Here is a 15,582-nt window from a genome sequence, read left to right on the forward strand (position 1 = left end):
GGAAAGAGTGAACTAGCTCCATGATATGCTGTTTCTTTTCTTTTTTTATGAGACAGGGATTCTCTGTATTGTTTTGGAGGCTGTCGGTCCAGCCCGGCCTCAAAATCACAGAGAACTGCCTGCCTATGCCTCCTGAGTGCCGGGATTAAAGGCATGTGCCACCACCAACCGGCTGATCTGCTGTTTCTAACTCGCCAGTGCAGGGACAGGGAAAACATAACAACACACTAGGCATTTTAAGTAGGTTTTGGGTACAGAATTCTTGCTTAAGCAGTGAGCACTTAGCTTGAGCTATCTAATTCAATGTGTGAGGCCTTTAATTTTTACAGTGTTATCTGTGTGTGTGCCTCATCTACAAAGTGAGCACCTGTGCATAAACACACTTCTATGTTAATTTGGAAGCATCATACTCAACAATAGGAAACCTTTTTCCATATGTGCTTCATACACACACACACTTGCGGAATGCTTTTTAAATGCAAATTTTTAAATTACATATATGATATTTGTTTGGGTAAGAATATATATACCATGGTGCTGAAACCAATATTTTTCTCAAATCCATGTCTCAATGTTCTTGTATGACATGCACTTGCCATCATTTGGACTGATTTTTTTTCTTTTTCTTCTTTCTTTTTAATGGGACAGAGTCTAGGAGGACCAGGCTATGCTTGATCCACCTGCCTCTGTCTCCTAAATGCTGGGATTACAGGAGTGTAACTCCATGCCCAGTTGTACTTTCTTACCATTTTATTCTCTGATAGTAATCTTTTCCCAATTGCTTAATTCTTACTAATCTTCACTGACCTACCAGTCCTTAATAAACTCAAATTACCAGTTGTACTCATTTTTCCTTTCTAACAGTCCCTAATATTTAATGTACTATTTTTTCTTATTTAAAATATAAACCCCACCTCTACCCTCCCTCTGATTATAAAATCATAATATTCAATAAAAGTAACCACTGACCATAATATAAACTCAAATGTAATTAGGAATTTGAATTTTAAGCATGAAATCTATAGAGTATTTTGTTCATACAGCTATTAATGTAACAATCTTTTTCTAACTTACCATGGCAACGTCATCTAAAATTCTGTGTAGCGGACTATGTGCTATAACTTAAAAGAAAATATATAACAATTATTATAAAGTTGTACAAAATCTCTCAATGGTAGGGAAATTTCTTGTGCCTGGAGGAGATTGTTATACTTTGAGGCACTAGATGTTCAGCCCTGGAAGGCTTGGAACTTAAACAGAGATCTGTCTTCCTCCCTATTGCAGTGATCAAAGTAAAATGGCACCATGCCTGGCCCTATAATTTTTTCCAGTGTGTTAGTTTTCAAGACAGGGTTTCTCTGTAGAGTCTTGGCTGTTCTGGAACATGCTCCATAAACTCAGAGATCTGAGTTCTTCAGCCTCCTGAGTACTGTGATTAAAGCATGCATCACTATTGTCTGACTCAGTTTTTCCCCACGGGTTCATAATCACTAAAGACGGTTCAATCATTACTATCAAGTTGCTTTTCTTCCCCTCATGCTATGTAACATAGGGTGACCTTGAACTTGCGATCCATAGCCTTATACTCCCAAGTGCTAGTATTACAAAAATCTGCCACACTTTGCTATGCAAGTCTTAATTCAAAATATTAAAAGGCAATACTAGTGGAAGAATGACATATTTATACCATTACAAGAATATGGTACTGCCTCTATAATAAACATATTATTATTAAAACAATATTTTTAAATTTAACTATGCTTTGAGGACACACGACAGAACACATCTTGCTGGATGAGGGCTGGGTGTACTGGTGCCTGCCATTAATTCCAGCACTAAAGTAATACAGGCAAGTTCAAAGTCAGCCTGGGCTACATGAAACTGTTTTCAAAACAAAAAGCATATAGGATTTAAAATGTTACACTCTGTATAAAAATAGCCAAGACACAACCTTTCCATAAGGTTAAATTTCTTCATGTATAAATATAGTAAGAACAATATTTGAGACTTGTATCCTAAGACTGTTACAAGATTAAAAGAAAAATTCCCATGAAACACAAACCCTGTGTCTGTCAAGAACTCTCTCTAATCAGTCAGTAAGTGCTAAACAGTATTCATAACAGTCACCAAAGATGGGTGACTGCCAAAGAAATTGAGGAAACAAACTACTGGCTACTTCTACAAATGCAAACCCAAGACAAAAGTGTGGCATGGCATTTACAGTAAAAAAAAGAAAATGTAATTGATAACAGACACCAGTTAAGTCCTTTCAGACTCAGAATCAAAGCTACAGAATGAAACTCAAGTTCGGAATTCAACTTTCAATATCAGGTCATTTAATTAAAACTGAATTACCATGTTATGTATTGGAGATGAAGGACAGGAGGAAAAAAACAAAGCCATCCTTAGAACAAACAAAATCCACTAATGTAACTTCTTCTTCACCTATGTATTCTATGATTTTCTTATTGATGCATGGCCTGATTCTTCGTTCCACCAGTAACTGCAAAACAAAGCCTGATTGAAAACCTAAAGAATTAAAACAACTTTCAAGATTAAAATAAGTCAACAGCAGAAGCACAGATGCTAAATCTGGGATTCAGGAGACAAATCGCAGAAGATGTGAGGTCCAGGAAACTGCCTCAAAATAAATAAATAAATAAATAAATAAATAAATAAATAAATGCATTGCTGTATGACTCAGTATTCTATGCTGGAGAACTCTATCACAGAGCTAGCTAAATTTCCTGATTTGTTTAAAACAGAATATTCATCAGTAGATTAATGGTTAACTGAGCATCTGGCACAAAAAGAATCTATATAAAGAAATGCAACCAAGAAACTCATGAAATTTGCAGGAAAATGGATGTACTTAGGCATAAAACATTAAGTGTTGTCAACCAAAGAGAGGAAATAAAGCCCTTATTTTCTCCCTCCTAAATGATGTTTAGCTTACCGTGTGTGTAAACACTATTAGGTTGTACAGTAGAGGAACATTTAAAGAAGGCTTTAAAAGTGTAGTTATTTTTTGTGAGGTCAGGATGTAAAATAAATGGACAAATTAATAAAAGGAGTATTTTTGGAATGGGAGGATGTAGCAGGGATATAAAATAGGTGAATTTAAAAGGGATAGTATTTTGGGGGAGAAAGATGATGTGTCAGTGATGTGAAATAAATAGATGAATATTTTCCAGGAATTGTAAAGTTGTTGAAATTGTAAAGACAAGAGACATAAAGCTTTTTTTCTGAGACAGGGTTTCTCTGTGGCATTGGGGGCTGTCCTAGAACTAGCTCTTGTAAACCAGGCTGTTCTTGAACTCACAGAGATCCGTCTGCCTCTACGAACCAAGTGCTGGGATTAAATACTTGTGCCACCAATGCTCACACTAAAGCTAATTTTTCTAATTTCCACTAAATGTTGTTTTTATTATTCTGTGTGTCATGTGTAAGTACATAAAAATATAATTGACACTGAATGTATCTAATCATAAGCAAAACTCCATGGCCTCAGAATAACATCTGTCTATAAACTTATTAACTGTATAGAGTGGCTCCTCTACCCCCATCCCACCCCTGGAAAGGGTTTCTCTGGGTAGTACTGGTTGTCCAGAGACTTGCTCTATACATTGTGCTGGCCACAAACTCACAGGGGCTTACCTCTGCCTCCCTAGTTTTGGGACTAAAAGCATGAACCACCACTGCCTGGCATAGCAGCTTTCTTAATATAGCTGTGTGATGTTTTTCTTGGTGAGTTTCTTGTAAGAAGGTGATTTTTTATTGTTGTTGTTTTGTTGGAAACAGGTTTTCTCTGCTTAGCCTCGGATGTCCTAGAACTAGTTTTGTAGACTAGGTTGATCTTGAACTCAGAGATACACCTGCCTCTGCCTTCTGAGGGCTGGGGTTTAAAGGCATGCATCACTACAGGCTAGCTACTATAAAGTGATTTTATGAAGGAGACACAAAAACATCTGCCACAGCATCCACTTAGTGACAAGATTCACCATGGCAAGGAGAGTACTCCAACTAATTTGCTATTACTAAAACCAAATAAGATTGTATGTCAATAACACTGAATACCAGTCCAAACATGTATTGTGCTACTCACAGAATCCACAATAGACCAATCCAGAGAATAAGAAAAGAGCTCAGGTTTGGCTGTGGGGATTTACTCAATGAGAATTTTAATATGCTTGCTCTTTTCATCAGTGTTTACAGTTTATCATCTTCTCCATAATCCGAGGGAACCAGTTTCCTTTTTCTGGGCACATCATCACTGTCTTCAACCTCGACTTTGTTAAAGACACTATCGACAAGTAGTTTCTTTCGCTTCACAGAATTAAGTTGGCCAGGACTATTGGAAGCACCTATAGTTAAAAATACGCATTATGTAAACATCCTTTTCTTTTTTTTCATATTTTTATAATATATATATATTAAATTTAAATTAGAAACAAGGTTGATTCACATGTCAATTCCAGGTCCCTCTCTGTTTCTCTCCCCTCCTCCCATGCCTATCCACCAACCCCAGCAATATCACCTCATTTCCCCAGGGAGGATGAGTCCTTCCATGAGGGTGTCCATAGTCTGTCATTTCATCCAGGGCAGGGCTTAGATTCCTCCCACAAGAGTTCAGGGTGAGACTGCATTTCTCATTGTCAGATGGGAGTCCACAGTCCATTTGTAAACCCGGGATAAATACTGATCTACTACCCAAGGCTCAATAGATTACCTAGGCATCCTCACTGACACCCACATTAAGGAGGTCTTGATCAGTCCCATGCTGGATTCCCAGGCATCAGTCTGAGATTCAAGAGCTAACCCTTGTCAAGTCAGCTGGAAAAAATCATTTTCAAATGCAAAATTTGACAACCCATCATCCCTCATGAAGTTCAAATATACTTCCACACTCTCAGAGAATCACAACTGTTTAAAAACCAATGTCTCTCTACTCACAAGTGCTAGAAAACTTAACTTTTCACTTCATCTCAGGACTTGAAGCAGCTGGAGAAATATGAGCGCTAGTAGAACTACGAAAATAATTGTGCACTAGAAAGGCATGGTTGAATACTTTGCTATCTATCCACCAAGGAGCTATGTATGTATATGGATTGTCTTTGTCCTTACAGTGAAGGTTGTTGGGATATTGGAGGAAAGGACAAAAAAGGAAGGCAACTGTAACATACCCAGTTTAAGTCTTAGACTTTTTTTGGCCTATGATCCTCAGTCTGCTGTTGTTCTGGTGAGTTTTTATGAGGATAATAATTCAACAGGGAGACTCATCCCCAGGAGTGTTGGGTGTTGCATTGCCACTGGCAGAGGACACAGATGGGTCAGAGTTGCTGGGTCTCAGAGTCAGTTTTAGACAAGGCTTTTGCTCTGGTTCATCTTCCTCTTCCTTAGGCTCTTATCATTTTTCTTCTTTTTCTTGCTTTTCTTCTTCTTCCTCTGATTCTTGCACTTGCTTTATTTTAGACTGTCTGTGCCTCTCAGCCTCTTGTTCCATCAGCAACCCAAATCCAACTGATTAACTTTTTAAAGACACAACTGTAACTCTTACCTATGCTTTACACACATTACATAAATCAGTTAACAAAAAAGATTGATTTGAACAGTGGGTTCACAACAAATTAAGATTAAGAATGAGCAATAGGGGCAGGAGAAATGGCACAAGTTAAAAGCACTGGTTGCTCTTCCAGAGGCCTTGGGTTCCATTCCTAGAATTCCCAAGATGACAGCTGAAAACTGACTGAAACTCCAGTCCCAAGGGTTCCAATACCCAGTAAACAACAACAAAAGGAACATGAAAACACATGATTTTGCTGAGGCATATAAAGTGTAAAAATATGGAAATGTTCCATTATTACTTGGTAGAAGAACTAAGTGTTTTAAAAATGGCAATTCTTAGATGAAAAAACAGAGTATGTCTTTTCTGCTTAAAAATAATGTCATGCTTAAAAATAAGACTGTTGAGTTGAAGAGATAGCTCCCTGACGAAAAGCATCTGCTGTTCCTGTGGATGCAGGTTCAGTTCTCAGAATCCACATGGTAGTTTCCCAACCATCATCATTCCCTTTTCAGAGAATATAAACTTAATGGTATCATCAGAAATATGATATATTTATTTACATGTAAGCAAACTCATACGCATAAAATAAAATTAACTAATTTTTTGAAATGATACATTATAAAATGGAAACATCTTTTAGTAAGAAAGTATTTCAAACTAATGTGTATTTCAAGTCAAAGAAAATGATAAGGGCAGCAGCTTTCTATGCAATCTTTTTTTTTTGGAGATCTTTTTTTTATCATTTTTTATTTTAATTATAAATAGCTTGTTTTACATGTCAATCCCAGTTCCCTCTCCCTCCCCTCTTCCCGCACCCCCCTTCCTCCCCTCCCTCTCACCCTATTGCCAAATCCTTCCACATAGGGGATATCTAGAGTATGTCATTTTACTCTTGGTAGGGTCAAGGCACTCCCCTAAGAGTCCAGGCTGAGAGAGCATCTCCCTTTGTGCTATACGCACATGAAGACAGTTTGTATACCAGGGATAGACACTGATCCACAGCTCAGGGCCCCATAGGTTGCCCAGGCCTTCTCACTGACACTCACATTTGGGGGGGTCCAGATCAGTCCCATGCTGGCCTCCCCAATGTGGGTCTGGGGTCCAAGAGCACTCCCCTGTTCAGATCAGCTGTCTCTGCTGGTTTTGCCAGCCCATTCTTTGCCAATTTGCTCATCACTCCTCTCTGTCACTGGGTTTCTTGGGTTCAGTTCAGTGATTAGTTGTGTGTTTGCCTCTGCATCCATCAGTCACACGATGAAGGCTCCCGGATGGTTATAGAAATCAAGTTCATTATCAGGAATGGGCATTCGAGGTGGTCTCTCCACTATTGCTTAGCTTGCCAATTGATGTTATACCTTTAGATCACTCGAGGTCACTCTGGTGCCTGATCTGTCTTCGATCCTATGATTCCCTCTTCCCCCTATTCTACCCCCACCCCCTCAACTTCCTGTTCCCCCATGACCAACTCCCTTCCTCTTTACCCCCTATATTCTTCCCAGGTCCCACTCCCCCCCAACCCCTCGCAGCCTCTTTGGAAATCAGTATGGAGATTCCTCAGGAAAATGGGAATTAATCTACCACTAGACCCAGCAATTCCACTCTTAGGCATTTATCCAAATGAGGCAGGTTCATACAACAAGGGCATCTGCTCCACTATGTTCATAGCAGCATTGTTTGTAATAGCCAGAACCTGGAAGCTACCTAGATGCCCCTCAACTGAAGAGTGGATAGAGAAAATGTGGTACATTTACACAATGGAGTATTACTCAGCAGAAAAAAACAATGGAATCTTGAAATTCGCAGGGAAATGGATAGCACTGGAAGAAACCATCCTGAGTGAGGTAACCCAGTCGCAAAAAGACAAACATGGTATGTACTCACTCATATATGGATTTTAGATATGGATCAGGATAGTGCCAGTCTGCACTTCCACAGATAGCGAGTCTGGGAAACAGGAAAGAACCTAAAAGATATGCATATATGCAATCTTATTAATGGAAGACTTATTTGACCTGTGAATTCAAGGGCCTAGGAAATAGCTCCATTAGATGCAAGATTTCTGTGCAAGCATGAAGACAGGACTTTGATTTCTAGTACCTACTACACACAAACCAAGCATATATGTTGAGATTGGAAAATACTTGGACTGATAGCACAATATTGAGATCCTCTGTCTCAAGTAACTAAGGGAGATTACTCCTGTGGAATGATACCTTAGACTGACTTCCGCCTTCTACAATGCACATCCTAAACTCCCCCAACACACACAAACAAGCACAAATAAATGTGTGAATTCAAATCAGTTTAATGACTTCTTTACCAAAAAAATAACAGAAGTACTAATAACCTACCAAATAATAGCACCATTAAGTCCTGAGATCATACTGTGTATTTTCTTTATCTACAAACACAAATATAGCATAGGTGACTTTAAAATGATATAGTGATTAAAAACCAAACAATGTCAGATGTAGTAACTCACCCTCTGGAGCTCTGCATATGGATCTGGAGGTCCTTCTGCCAGTAAGAATTGCTTGATTTCCTCAAGTTCTTCCTTCTCTTTCTTCCTAAATCGGTCATCAGCTTCCATTTCTTTTTCCCTATCACACAACCGTTTCTGAAGCACACTCCCCCTACAAAGGTAAAAAGGACTCATTTAATAACCAAATCACTGCCTAGTACCAGCAGTGTTTTTCTCAATAGCAGAAACCACAAAACAGAATGCTAAGACTCAAGTGTTCTACATCTATAGAACACCCAAGAGAGTTTGCTTGCTGTCTACATTAATGTGTAACAAGTAAGCATGCATTGCCATTTTACCTTAAATATCACTCTAATGTGTCTAACAGCAAAGAGGTAATTTTCAAGGAGAAGACAGCCTTTCTGTTCCTGTTCAAGTGAATTACCAACTCTTAATTTGTATTTTTTCAGGTGTGAAGACAATACAAGAACTCCTAAGATTTTGGGGATGAGAGTGTAACTCAGAAAATATTGAGTGAATGCTTAATAAGCATGAGGTTCATTGTCCCACCAAAATGAGTGGGTGTGATATACATGACTTTAATCCCAATCTGTATGCCAAGGCAGGAAGTTGTAAATTCAAGGCCAGCCTGAACTTCAAAGCAGAATGGGTCATCCTGTCAAAGACAGGGTGGTTCAATTCATAATTTTACAGTAATGTATCTCTATGGAGATGGTAGGTAGGGATCAGATGAGTCACTTTTGAAAACAATGAAGACAAATTCCTGAATCTAAATGGTTTTTCAAAAATGACCCTCCAGGTGGAGAGATCTCTCAGAGGTTAAGAGCACTGAGTGCTCTTCCAGGTATTTGGAGTTGAATTCTCAGCAACCACATGGTAGCTCACAACCATCTACAATTTAATCTGGTGCCCTCTTCTGTTAGGTAGGCTGAACACTGTACACATAATAAATAAAATTTTAAAAAATGATCCTTCAGGGATGGAGATATAGAACAGAAGTTAAGTGCACTGAGTTCAATTCCCAGCTACCATTCATAATGAAATCTAGTGCCCTCTTCTGGTAGACAGGCAAACATACAGGCAGAACACTGTATATGTAATTAATCATGAACTCCCCTCTAAAGACACATAAGACACCTGCATCCTCATATTCATAAACAGCCCATCAATTTACACTTGTGTACATATAGTACTTTGGACCATCTCTATCATCATCATAATCCTCTAGGAATTCTTTTAGTTTTTTAGCCTTTTTAGCCTTTGCAAAAATGAAGGACAAAGTATATAAAACTCGGGTTAAAATTTACACTATTTCCTTCCTTTTCTTAGGAAAATATTTCTACTTATTAACTGCGCTTAAAATTAAAATACTTCTCAATTACTTCACATATGAAATGGATATCGTTTTAAAATAATATATAACTCTGCTTTAAGACATATCTGAAACATGAAAAACATCCATGTATACAGGATGCTAAACAAATACCCTTTGAATATAATCTCCCAAGTACATTCTTTTACAATGAAATCTCAACACATTAGGAAGCAAAACACTATGATCATGTTAAATGTATTAAACAGACTAAAGCATCTTAAATTTCATTGAGTAGATAATACTGTAAGTGATTTGAGTAAAATCCAAGGTTTCGATTTAAATAATGTTCATATATTATGGAGTCACATCTATATGTAAATCAGATAATGGTTTCTGTTTATAATCACTGACTATCTCTCAGAAACCTCACTATAAAGTCTTGTAAAAGACATCCATAAGAATCATATATCTATTCTATAGAAACTTCTCCCTGAGTAACTCCCTGTATAATTTCCAAAATGTTTTGAGTGTTCATATCTCAAAACACTCACAATTTTCTTTACAGTAATTGCCTTATCTGCTTACATTGTTTATTTTTTTCAAAATTATGATCACTTCTCTATGGCCATCCAAAGACTGGGATATGATGAATACACAAATAAATGAAAGGAAAAATATGTTGACAAAATAACAGTATTCTAGCCCAGCAGTGGTGGCACACATCTTTAATACCAGAGCTCAAGAGGCAGAGGAAGACAGATCTTGTGAGTTCAAGGCCAGTCTGATGTACAGAGTGATTTCCAGGACTGTCTCCAAAATTACACAGAGAAAACCTCTCTCAACAAAAAAGACAAACAAAACTACACAGAACCCCCTCCTCGGGGAGGGGGAAGGAGAACACTGTGGACATAACAGCAATCTTATGCATTATGAATATTCAAAGTACAGCTACATGCAGATCAGGTTACAAATTGCACAACTCTGTGAAACTTTCACTAGTACTAAACACATCATTTACTTAAACAGGAGAAAATATCTATGTAATAAGACTTTTTAAAATTCATAAACAAATTGTTTTGTAAATAAAATTATTTCTCGATTTAAAGGTTTCAAATATGTTCACAGCAAGTACAGCATTACCTGTTTCCTCACCTTATTCCATCCCTTACCTTTGTATTTTTAATAGACAATGTTTCTGTGTGTAAACACAGCTGTTCTATCACTATAAACCAGGTTGACCTAGACTGCCTGTCTTTGCCTATCAAGTGCTGGGATTATAGGCGTACACCACCACCATAGTCAACACAAAGAACATAATATTGAAGCAATTTTTATCACTATACAAAGCAAATATGCCAACTGACTCATGTTTAACAGATATCACAGTAAATTAAACAAAAACCTAACTTTTAGCACCATACAAAGAGAATATGGTAGCATAGAAAACTACTTGGTAAATGCTAAATATAGCACTGCTTCAAACACTGCCAAGAGGAACAAAAGGGAGGCTTAGCAGTGAAGAGCAACAACAGTTCTTCCAGAGGGATGCAGGGTCAATTCCCATCATCCACATGGCCATTCACAATTTCAGTTCCAGTGAATCTGAAACCCTTGCACATACATGCATGCGAGCAAAACACCAATGAAAGTAAATAAAATAATAAATCATAGCCACGTGGTGGTAGTGCGCACCATTAATCCCAGCACCTGAGAGGCATAGGCAGGTGAGTCTCTGTGAGATAGAGACCAGCCTGGTCTCTAAAAGCTAATTCCAGGACAGGCTCCAAAGCTATACAGGGAAACCCTATAATGATCATTCTTCCCACCAGCCTGATCCCAGAGTCACGTTAATCCCTAATGACCACACAGGACGTTACACTAATTATGAAGCTTTTGGCCATTTTGCTATGGTTTCTTGATGGCTATCTCAGACTTAATTATTAACCCATAACTGCTAATTTGAGTATTTCCATGTGGAGCTCCCTTAACCGGAGATATGGTGTGAACCTCTTACTCTTCTCGCACCCTATATGGTGACTGACTGTGCCTCCATTTTCCAGAATCCTCCTGCTCACCTATTCCCACCTATCTTGCTTCCCTCTTGGCCAACAGTGCTTTATTAACCAAACAATAAAAAATACATAGGACTTCCCCCATCAAAACCCTATGTCAAAAACAAACAAACAAACAAACACACCATAACAAACCTACTGCAATAAACCATACAACAGCACTGACTAATTCAACAATTTTGCAGAATTTTTGTTAGAAAAACATTGGCAATATATATATATATATATATATATATATATATATATATATATATATATGTGTGTGTGTACCTGTGGATGTGACAACACACATGTGGAGGTCAGTTTTCTCTTTTCAACCCATTTGGTTGCTGGGGACAGAACTTTCAGGTGAAAGTTGCAGTCAAGTCTCCTATGTGTAGCACCTTGATTCCTCAACAAGTTTTTATAATCTGGAAAATATGACATCATATTACACATTCATTCTTAGTTTTTATAACCCACTAGAGTAGATTGGTATCATGAAATATTCATTAATGGGCAGCAAAATTTAGAAAGTGGGAGGAAGTGTATACTGAGGTGTTCTCAAAGTTGCTTGAAATAAAAAACCAGGTTATCTCTAAGATTTTGAAACCAACCTAATCTACATCTTATATTCCAAAACAGCCAGAGGTATAGGGAGACCACATCAAAACATATTAACTAAGAAGCTGTCATGCATTTATAAGGTTTTCTGTCTTAGAGTAAAATTGAATTATTTTAACTTGATAAAAACAACTTTTTTGAACCTAAAATCTAACCGTTTTTCATCTTCTTTCTTCTTCTCTTTCTGCCCCTTTCTCATATTCCCTGGTTTTCTTTCATTCTCTGCTTTCCCATTTCTTAAGGCACTAAAAAGAAAAGTTTCAAAGCTTTAAAATTTCACACAAGATTCTACAAACCATGGCTCACCAGCCTTTGTCACCAAAACACACTTTACAAGATAAAGCATTTCCTGTTTACCTCTTGATAAACAGCCTCTTACTCTCTCAGCATTGTTTCAAGTTTTCTTAGTTCATATACATGTTCTTCATCCTCTTCCCTGTGTCTTTTTTATCCTTCTCTTTCATGCACACTTTTTCTTTTTCTCGTTCAAATTCTCTTTTCCTTTCTCATTCCCTTTCTTGCCCTTCTCGTTCCCTTTCAAGTTCCATCTCTTTCTCTCTGTTCTTTCTCAATTTGCTGTCTTTCTTTTTCTTTTTTTGCCTTTCTCTTCTTCCAGGTTCTAGAAACTAATAAAAGTACTTTTAGAGTTAGTTCTGTGGCTCCAGTATTCAGACTTTCCCTGGCGCTATGTACAATATTTGTAAGAAAAGCATCAAACCACCAAGGTTTTAAATGTCTATGACTATTTGACAAATTAAACTGAAACATTCAGAAGGCTAGATTTCGTACAAAACAATATACTCTAAACAAACAGGATTCTTGAACTTAGGATTGGAAAAACTGTGTTGAGTGGCTTGTCACTGACTACATAATATGTAAAATAACCACAAAGAATGTGATGACTCTTAATAATTTCTAAAGAGACAATGGATCAATCAGCTAAAGCATAATTCTGCCTATTATCAGTATCCTTAAGTCAATGGAACAGTGATAATAATTAAAACCTTAGACATCTGGCTACTTGAATGTTACTTGATGAGGATTTTAAAGTAGAGGAGGAAATCAGACAACTCATGATACAACAATCTTCTGTTCTCTAGGTTGCACCCTGTCCACAAGAATCTGAAGCTGATTCTGCCACAATCATTTTTCTTAATTATGGAAATATATACTGCCACCATTACTAAATGGATAGTTCACCAAATACAGAAACTTTGAAAACCACTCAAGCAACATGTACATGACAGAAAAATTTTAGTTTAAAAGTTAAAAACTATATACTTATGCCCACCATTATGCCTGTAAAACAATAAAAATTTATTTACAGTTAAAAATCCACCCTTGCAAGGATCTTATGTTAACTTACAGATGTTGTGCTACGGCATGGATTGCCACCAATTGATTTACCTTGCCTAAAAGCTATTTCTGGGAGGAAGCGCAAGTACACCATTCACAAATAAACCAAATAAGAGTTTTACAAAGACTGTATCCTGAAAGATTATCAGTGTACCACGAGATTTCTATATAAAATAACGGGAAGAAAGAAAACACAACAAAAACCCAGATCAAGAAAAACAAAACAAAATCAAAACATATTTATCCCTTAAGTTCCACATTCAATTTCATGGAAGTTTAAACTGCAACAATAAAATGTGCATTTTTCTTTTTCTCAGTCATGTAAAGCATTTAAAACTTTAAAAAGCAATCTTACCTTTTATACTTTTTCTCTTGCTCAAGGACAAAAGAACTGACAGAGGATTATGGAAAAGAAGCTAGTGTATGAGGCATCAATATATTCAGCTGCTGAACTAAGTGTACAGTCAGAGCTAACACTGAATACACTGATCGACATTAAAAAGTGAATATAGGAAACATGGAGAAAGAGAAGTCAGACCCTGAAAGGAACAAAAGGAGTAAAATCTAATTTCTGAACATCCCAACCAGAATTTAAAATTTGTATTTTAAAATGAATCTAGACTACATAAAACATACTTCAGTGTCATATTTAAGGAATTTATTTAGCAGATTTTTGCATATATTCACAGATTTTTAATTTCTTTTGCATAAGGCCTAAATTCTTTACTTCTGTTGTTTACTATGTTGCTTAAATCTGATGCAAAAACAATTTCTTTTAGAACCAATTTTAAAAGCTTGATTGCCCTATATATGCAAGTGAGAAAATCTAGTCCATAATAAATGCTAAGTTATTTATATATGAAATATGCGTATGTTTACAAGCATATATATAGCATGTATGCAAATAGTTTAAGAAAGACTAAAGAAATAAATAAGGTGATTCATTAAAATAATTAAGTAATGAAAACGAAAGAGGTTAAAAAAAGGAAGGGGGAAAAGTCAAAGCACTTACCTTATTCTTTCTTCAGATTCATCTGTGCTGTAAATGGATGCCCCCTGCCTCGTTGACACCCTGACAGTCTGTGGTTACTTAATAAACTCATACCAAAACATACAAAGGTTCACTGAGCTCATTTTTCATTGCTGAGAATTAAAATATCCCCTTAAAGACACCACCCAAAGAGAACTAGTTTTTACCTTTTTGTTTTAATTTTTCAGAACATTCCCACCAGTAAAATAATATTAAGGCCGTGAAATGCCTGACACGTAAAAGGTTAATATCTTCAGAATTAATTTTTAGCAAAATTCATTTCCTCATAATTTGCTAGTAACATATCAGGGTTTAAAATAAATAAAAGAACAAAGAATCAATCAAAACCATACATATGAGTTGTTTAATATTTCTCAGTGTTAGACAATAACCATTTATGAGTAAATTTCTTATTGGTCAATCATGGTTGGTGCCTATATACACAGCACTGGGAAGAAAGGATGTGGGATTTGTGGGCAGTAGGGATTATATGAGACCTCATCTTCCCAAATGCCTCGAAAATAGGATGACATTGCAAAGGCTACAAATGACAGATGAAGAATTTAGTCTCCACTCAAAGTTAGGAGTGGTGACAAAGAAAAACAACCCTAAGGCAGGATGGTAACTAGACACTATTTAGCAGAAATAAACAGTCTTCTAAGATACGCTTAAATTAGTTAAAACTAAAACTAGAATTTTTATTATGGCCTTCATGAAAAATTTGATTTCCCCTCACTTGCACTTCAAAATTTTTCTCAAAACCTGGGGAAAATTAAGAACAGAATGAAAAACCACATGTTCAAAGACATTTTTCTAAATCAAAATTACACACATACATATCCTAAATAGCAATTTGCAGGTAACAAAACCATGCTTATAGAGCCAAGGATGTATAGCTCAGTGGTACAGAACTTGCCTAAGGTATCACCCTGGATTCAATCATCAATATATAAAGAGGAAAAAGAACTATAAGCTATCACATAAATGAAAGGCTCTTGGTCACAACACATTTAACACTACTGAAGTTGAATTTCTTGCTTTTTGGTTACTTAAGTAATTTTAACTTAGCCAATCATTTCAAAACCACCAGTTTCTACTATTGAAATATATTCATGTACATAGTAAATAAGCTCTATAATAATCAACATTTAATTTAAA

General features: G+C 36.6%; 1 long non-coding RNA gene across 1 annotated transcript; it reads right to left on the reverse strand.

Annotated features, from left to right (window-relative positions):
- Positions 1–4,156: 4,156 nt before the first annotated feature.
- Positions 4,157–8,188, reverse strand: LOC121138172. The gene is made up of 2 exons (XR_005875347.1): positions 8,049–8,188; positions 4,157–4,364 (listed from the first exon to the last, which is right to left on the reverse strand). It is a non-coding gene; the product is annotated as an uncharacterized LOC121138172 (long non-coding RNA).
- Positions 8,189–15,582: the final 7,394 nt, after the last annotated feature.

The sequence above is a fragment of the Mesocricetus auratus genome, unplaced genomic scaffold (assembly GCF_017639785.1).
Source record: "Mesocricetus auratus isolate SY011 unplaced genomic scaffold, BCM_Maur_2.0 contig_9950_pilon_obj, whole genome shotgun sequence".
NCBI classification, from domain to species: domain Eukaryota; kingdom Metazoa; phylum Chordata; class Mammalia; order Rodentia; family Cricetidae; genus Mesocricetus; species Mesocricetus auratus.